Consider the following 7342-nt stretch of genomic DNA (forward strand, 5'->3'; position numbering starts at 1 on the left):
AAAAGCCGGGAAAGCGAAATTAATGAAAAATCTATGTTATGTAAGGCTGAAGTAGACCTTGAGGTATTTCAAGGGCTTTAACATGATATGCGAATATTTATCGATAAGATATATATAATATATCATAAATTATGTATTTCAACTACCAGGTTCCTAACATAAAGGTCCTCAAATGACTTGATATTTAATTTATGCGATAACATAATTATTTGGGGGGAAAAACAAAGAAAATATAAAATCCTACTTCTTAGCCTAAACTTTTAAATTATTGTAAAATACTATTAACAAAAATCTATAGTTATAAAAAAAAAGGGTAAAATATTTTATTTTTAATACGTAATATGTCAAATTTTTATAGGTTAATAAAATATAAAATATTTAGTATTTAACAATAGATATATTATATTATTGAATATTTTCATATATTATACTTATACTGAATATTAAGAGTATTATTTAATACTATTATATAATATATATTCAATCTTTGAAGATCTCATAAATGCGCTCTTTTGAACATTTTTACCAGGTAGATATATTTAATGTACAAATGTTTTACTTTCATCAAGAATTTTCTATTAGCATATATATAGAAGGAATTAATTTACATAAAACTTCAAAATTCATATTATCAAAATTATATATTATATTTAAAACTTGTATAAAACTTTTCTCTATAAATCAGCGCCACTCAGAGTAATATACCTTCGACTTTCCTCTGTTCGAAAAGAGAAAGTCGAGCATGAGAAATAGAAGCATAATATTTTAAGGAATGACAACTAAATAAACGACAACTGCAGTTCGAGCAGCGCATAAAAATCTCTGAGAGCAACAAAATCAAGAAGAAAAGAGGAAGAAGGGGCAGAAGCAGAGAAAACAATTGCATAAACATATCCTTTTTTGTTCGGGAATCGCATTCAGCTGCGTAAATATTTATGAGCGAACATAAAAATGTTTACGACCTTCGCAATTTAATAGCCCAAAGCAGGTCCCCGGCGACGAACCCGGACTTCGATTCCGACTGGCGCTACACGGCGTAGCTAGACGGAGACAGAGATAGAGAGAGTGGGAGAGGGAATACCGCTGTTGTCGTCTCTTGTGTTGTTGATAAAGAGCACATAAATTATGGTCTATACATCATGAATATCTATCGATGCCACGTATCGTCCGAGTCTGAGCTCGAGTCGAAGCCGGTGCCGTAGCCGGAGACCGTCGAGGTCGTTTATGGCCCGCAGAGACGTAGTCGCATGTTTATTGATTTGCTTTCGACGGCGTTGCTAATTTCTGCCACAATATGGAAACTCAAAGGACTTTGTCCCTCGCGAGGATATTGCGCAGCGGCAACAACTGCCAAATGCGGTCAATCAAGGACTGGCTGCAAGGCGGGCCAACAGCCGGGCTGACACATGGGCGGGCAAGAACAGACTGACAGTCAGGCAGCCAGGCATTGTCCTTGATTTATGGTGCTCATTAATTTCGCTGCCACCAGAGCTGACACTTCTGCGTATGTCACTCCCCTCACACACTGAGCGAGTGAAAGAGAGAGAGGGAGCGGGAGAGGTCGAGCGACAAATAATTTTATTGACGGTCTGTGTTTGGTTTTTAATTGTCCTTCAAGTTGTTCAGCTGCCTGAGCGCAGCACGTGATAATTGCTCATTTTATGACGCATTTGTCAAAGTATCTCGAGCTATGCCTCTAGCTCTCCCTCTCCCTCTCCTCCTCACGCTCGCTTTGTCTCTTACCCTCTCTAGCTGACTCGTCTCGGCTGGCCTTGTCACGCGTCATTTATTTGCCTGCTTGGCCGTGACAGTTGTTGATTGCGATTTTCCGGTGCGCTTTGTCACTTTTCGGCTCTATCAAATTTGTTCAGGAAATAGTTGCTTAGCAAGTATGTCCTGCGGCAGGCAATGCCTGTTTTCAGAACTGCTAAGAACTGCTACCTCCCTCTCTCCCTTGAAATCTCTCTCCATCGATTAAATAAAAGTGTTATAGATGAGTAGAAGGTTTACTCTCCTCTACCCATTCGATCCATATACTTAACATATGGTTTTGGTCGGATCCTTCTATATAAAATTGAATCAAAATAAAGCAAACTCTTCCTACATGGAGTGTCAATCTGAGTCGATTCTATTGACAACTCTATTAGCGTACACAAAGTATATAATATAGCATGGCGTACAGAATTGTCCATTTGGAAACCCTATATCTTTTGACAGAAAAGTTAGATAACTTAATGACATACTGCGGCGGTCCAAGCAGTCTATGTATAGTATAAGCTAAATTTAGAAAAAACAGATTACGTTAATACCCTAGACATCCATGAAAGCTGATGTAAACGTTTATAGGACTAACTCCTTTCCAAACAAAATGATACACGAAATAAAGAACCCAGAGATGAAAGCAACGAAGCAGCGAGCGAGACGGGCCAGGCGGTAATTGTAGCTCTGTTGAAATGACAGGCTGACAGCGGAATTCACACTTCATTTAAGACAACTCACAGCTCTCAGCTCTCAGCGCGCAGCTCTCGCACGGTTCGCATCCCGATCCCAGACGCATTGCCGATCCCAGTTCACGGCCCCGCCGAGTGCTAATGTAGCGCATAATAATTTTGTACTAAATTAAATAGTGCGTGGGTCGGTCCGTCCGGTGGCTCTGTCTGTCTTTTCGTCTGCATCTTCGTCTCAGTCTCTTAACGTGTTCGTCCGCGAATCGCTGAATCGTTTCTCATGCACGCCGCGACGCCGACAGCGACGCAGCCACTTGAAACGTGAAAGGATATAATTTAGTTTTTATTGCACGTTGTTAAGGTTTTTGCTGTTCCTGCTGCTTCTGCTGTTGCTGTCCGAATAGTTGGACTGACCATGGCTAAGTACACAGGCGAGTGAGGACTCATCAGTTATGCATGGCATGTTTGTTTTTTAAAGGGTCCTTTACGACTCTACTTCACTCCACTCTACTCTACTCTACTCTACTCTACTCTCGGTTCGCAGCTCTCCGTCCGGTGCTCATTCGCTTTTTGTGTTAATTTATTGATGTGCCGCTTAGCGTCACGTGTCCGAGCAACGTCTCCTAGGACAAGGAGGCTCGCGAGGCACCATTCCAGCCGAGCCCGGCTCTCTTTGATGTTTCATAAATCACAGCTGTTTCCATTTTATATATACACATAACATTCATGGCTGATGTTCTCTTTTACGACTAACAAAAATAAGTTGAATTTTTAGCAGCTGTGTCTTGCTTTAGCTGGTGTTTACTGTACTCAGCAATGCACAGGTATTTTGTTTTTACTGAATTTTATTAATTTTACAGCGAGTCTATGTCTGCTTGGGACGTTCAGCGGATATTACAAAAAGCGATTTATCTGATGTAATAAAAAATAATTACAATAAAATATTCTAAATGAATTATATTGTATATAAATTTATAATAATAATAAACAAATTGTAATATACTTTATTTATAACTAAAATAAAAAGCTTAATGAAAATAATATTAAATAAAAAATTATAAAAAATAATAAGTTAAATTAATGTCTAGTTATTACAAAGAAATAATTATATAAATAATATTTAATATTTAAATAAAATCAAAATAACAAAAAAAATTAATTAATGAATAAATTAATGAATAAATAAATAGAATATGTGATTTGGCTATTAAATAGAAATAAATTTATTAAATTTAATTAAAAAAATATATATATTGCTTAATAAATAATAAGAAAATGTTATTTTATTTCTTTGTTTTGTTTTGTTTTTTTTTTTTTTTTTTTTTTTTTTTTTTTTTTAATTAATATAAGTATATTGTCAAATATATATCTGCAATTTGTAATCATACAAACGCAAAGCTTAATAATAAAATGATTATATTTTCGTATGACCTCAGCATAAAATGTAGGCTAAACTAATGTAGATTTAAATGTCATACTCGATTGAGATATTAATTGATTGCAGTTGATATAAGTGCTAAAGGCAACAATGCAGGCAAGTCCTTTGGAGTTGTTGTAATTTTCGAAAAACTAATTGAGTGGGTCGACGATTTATTATCAGGTCAACACTTGAGCATCCCGGACCGGGGACTGGGAGCCTTGTTTACGCTGACTGACTACCTAGAACTCAATTTAGTTTTCTACACCACAGCAACAACAACTAAGGCATTAACGATGGAGCTGGAGCAACACTTGAGGACACTTGAATGCAGCTCCAATTATGGAAAAACTGCCGGCAGCTCAGCTCAGCTCAGCTCATCTGGGCGATTCATAATGAAAACATTTAACCTGTCGTCAGCAACATCAGCACGAGAATCATTTCAGCAGCAGCAGCATCAGCAGCAGCAGCTTCCCCCTCCAGCCCCCGCGGCACTCATAATCAACTTTAAATGTCAGGCAGCGTCGAGAGCAATTTTGTGGTACCTTCTTCTCGTTTTCAATTATGTGGCAGCGCTATGATCCTTCGAGGAAGTGGTTGGAGAGTCGACAACCAGCCAGCAGCCAACCACTTGAGCAAAACAATTCAACAAAAACTTGAATTGACAGCAACAGCCAGAGCTGCGAGTCTGAGACGAGCCGTGCCAAGCCGAGCCAAGTTGAGTCGAGTCGAGTCGAGTTGAGGCGAGTTGAGTTGAGTTGAGTGTATAATACACCTTTTCTTTTACGATGCGGTCTTGGACCTGGACGGCGACGTCGACTGAGAGTGCGGCTCCTTGTTGTCATTAATGAGACGTCTTCTTCAGCCCGCGCAGTCATTTCCACTTCAAGTTGTCAGGCCGAACACACAGTCCCTCGTCATATTTGGAAATTTGTGGCAGCTTGTGTTTTCGACATTTCGGGCATTATGTCGCGCCTACTTTTCACTCTCGGACTAAACGGAGGACGTCGCGTCGTTCCGTGTCGTTTCTTTGATCTCACGCTTCGCTTCTAATTTGATTATAAACGCACACCTCACACTCAATGACGCCGTGTCTTGCGCTCAACTCTCAACTCTCTGTACACTCCATCTAAGCGTCTTCATTTTCAGCCTCAATGCTTGCCTGCCAGCACTTCCAGTCCACTCGGCTCTGCTGTATTTTCTTTCCCTTCCACGGCCCTGATGACTACGCGCCGCGGCACACTCAATGACGCGTTGAAATTGCCATAAAAAAGGACATGAAGACATAGACAGAATGAGAGAGATAGAGAGAGAGAGAGAGGCTGAGCGAGACTGAGAGAGGGAAATCTTGGGCCAAGGGTTACGTGCTGACAGCATTTTAAATGAAATGAAAACGATGCTTTCACTCCCGTAGCAGGAAGCGGGGGAGTCATTTTGCTAAACTAAGCAGAAGTAATGTCGCTGAACTACACGAGCAGCGGGTTTTTAAGGGCACCATCTTCTCGACCGGCTGCGTTCGTGAGGTGAGGCTAATGCGATAACTTGCTTAGGGGACTATTGATTTTAACGACTGTCTCGAGACGAGACTTTGCATGAAAGCATGTAGTTTTCAAGAAGATAATAGCTCTATATATGAAAGGAAAAGTAGTTGGGGTTGTTCTCTCTACTCGACTCGATAATACTCTGAGAATAATCATGGCATATAGTACTAAGTATAGCTAATTTTCTGATTTAACCTTTTCTCTCATATAGTATAGACCCAAGTATAGCTAGTTCTCTGGTCTAATCTTTCCCATTCTCTCAGTCTAACATTTCTGTTTCTGCCTCTACTCGACTCGATAATACTCTGGGAATAATCATGGAATATAGAACTAAGTAAAGCTAGTTTTCGTGTTCCCACTCATATTACTATTTCTGCCCCTACTCGACTCGATAATATTCTGTGAGTAGTGCATGTAGAAGCCACTCATTTAACCTTTCCGCCATTCATTCTCACACTAGCTAATTAGCAATGTGAGCTTGTGTAACAAATGTCGGAAAATGTAAAACCCGTCTGTCACAAAAATGTTTGTATTGGTACAGAGAAAAGAAAAAAGGGTTCAACTTGGGAGAGCAGCGCAATCAGCGTGAGCAACTTATTAATGTCTCGAATTACGTACAAATTTCGGAAATTCGGTTATTTTGTGGGTAATCAGTCAATTTCAAACAAACAACAAACCCACAGAGAAAGGGTCACACTTCCGGTTATAGGCAAGCTGAACGTTGCCCATGGCTACGACATGTCGGAAGTTTGTCTAGTGCTCGGTTGCCCTCGACAACAAGAGAACCCAAAATAAAATTTTAGTCACCAGATATTCTTGCATTATGTTTCCAAAACGAAAGCTATGAGGCGAACCATTGGGGTGAAATAATGTTGTCATAAATCACTTTTCCAAATTAAAGTAGACAGGTTTTCTTGGCGGGAATGATAATGCGAATAATAGTCGTAATGTCTCTGTATACGAAGCTTGGGTAAGTTTGTAAAAAGAGTTCAAATATACTCGAAAATTAATGAAATAGTTCATATATAAGAAATATATATATTAATAAATTATAAATAAGTAAAATTGAAAAAATAATATAAAATAAATTAAAAATTGTATATATATACATATAAATCTCAAAGAAAAAATAAATAAATAAATAAATAAAAAATATTCTTGCATTTTTGCTCGTCATATATTAAGTATAAATTAATTTTTTAGTCGTTACCAGTAGTTTTGGAGCCTATTCAATGCAAATAAAAAATCAACTCATTTAGTTTTATATATTTGCATAAATTAAATAAAATAGTTAGTAAAAAGACTTTAAAATATTTAAACCTTTTTTCTGATTCATTTTCCTTAATTGCAAGAATAGCGCACTGATTCTGTGCTCAGAATTTCTACTATAATTAGATTACTATAAATATCATATAAAAGATAACTACATTACGATCTATACCACATTGTTAAACCTTTCAATTTTCTTATCAATTATATAGCCAGCAAATGGTCCATAAAATTTCAAACTAATTTAAAGATTCTACCCGATTTGTTGTCCACACATCTGAACAGACATTTCAAAAGTATGGGCCTAGATGGACTAGTCTGGAATGGAAATAAAAATAGATAAGCTGTCTGCATTTTGCTTAGCTTCTGAGCCATAAATTTGCTTTTAACCAGTTAGGAAAAATATCATAAAATACAAAATGAAGTACGCTCGACATGTCTCGGACGCTGTGAAATTTATGTGACAATTTTGCGGAGAATAAATGGCCGGACACAGAGAATCGGGAGCAGCATCAAGAAGGTTGTTGTTTTTCTGTGAGTCTCCAAAGGTTGTCTTCCTTCCTTCCACCCTTCGTTTCATTCTATTTTCCTTTCTATTTTTTTTTTTTTAGTAGCTAAAAATTAGTTGGGTTAAAAGGCACGCACACGGTCCGAAAAGGAGTCGTCCA

This window comes from Drosophila mojavensis, unplaced genomic scaffold (genome assembly GCF_018153725.1).
Source record: "Drosophila mojavensis isolate 15081-1352.22 unplaced genomic scaffold, ASM1815372v1 contig_36, whole genome shotgun sequence".
NCBI lineage: Eukaryota > Metazoa > Arthropoda > Insecta > Diptera > Drosophilidae > Drosophila > Drosophila mojavensis.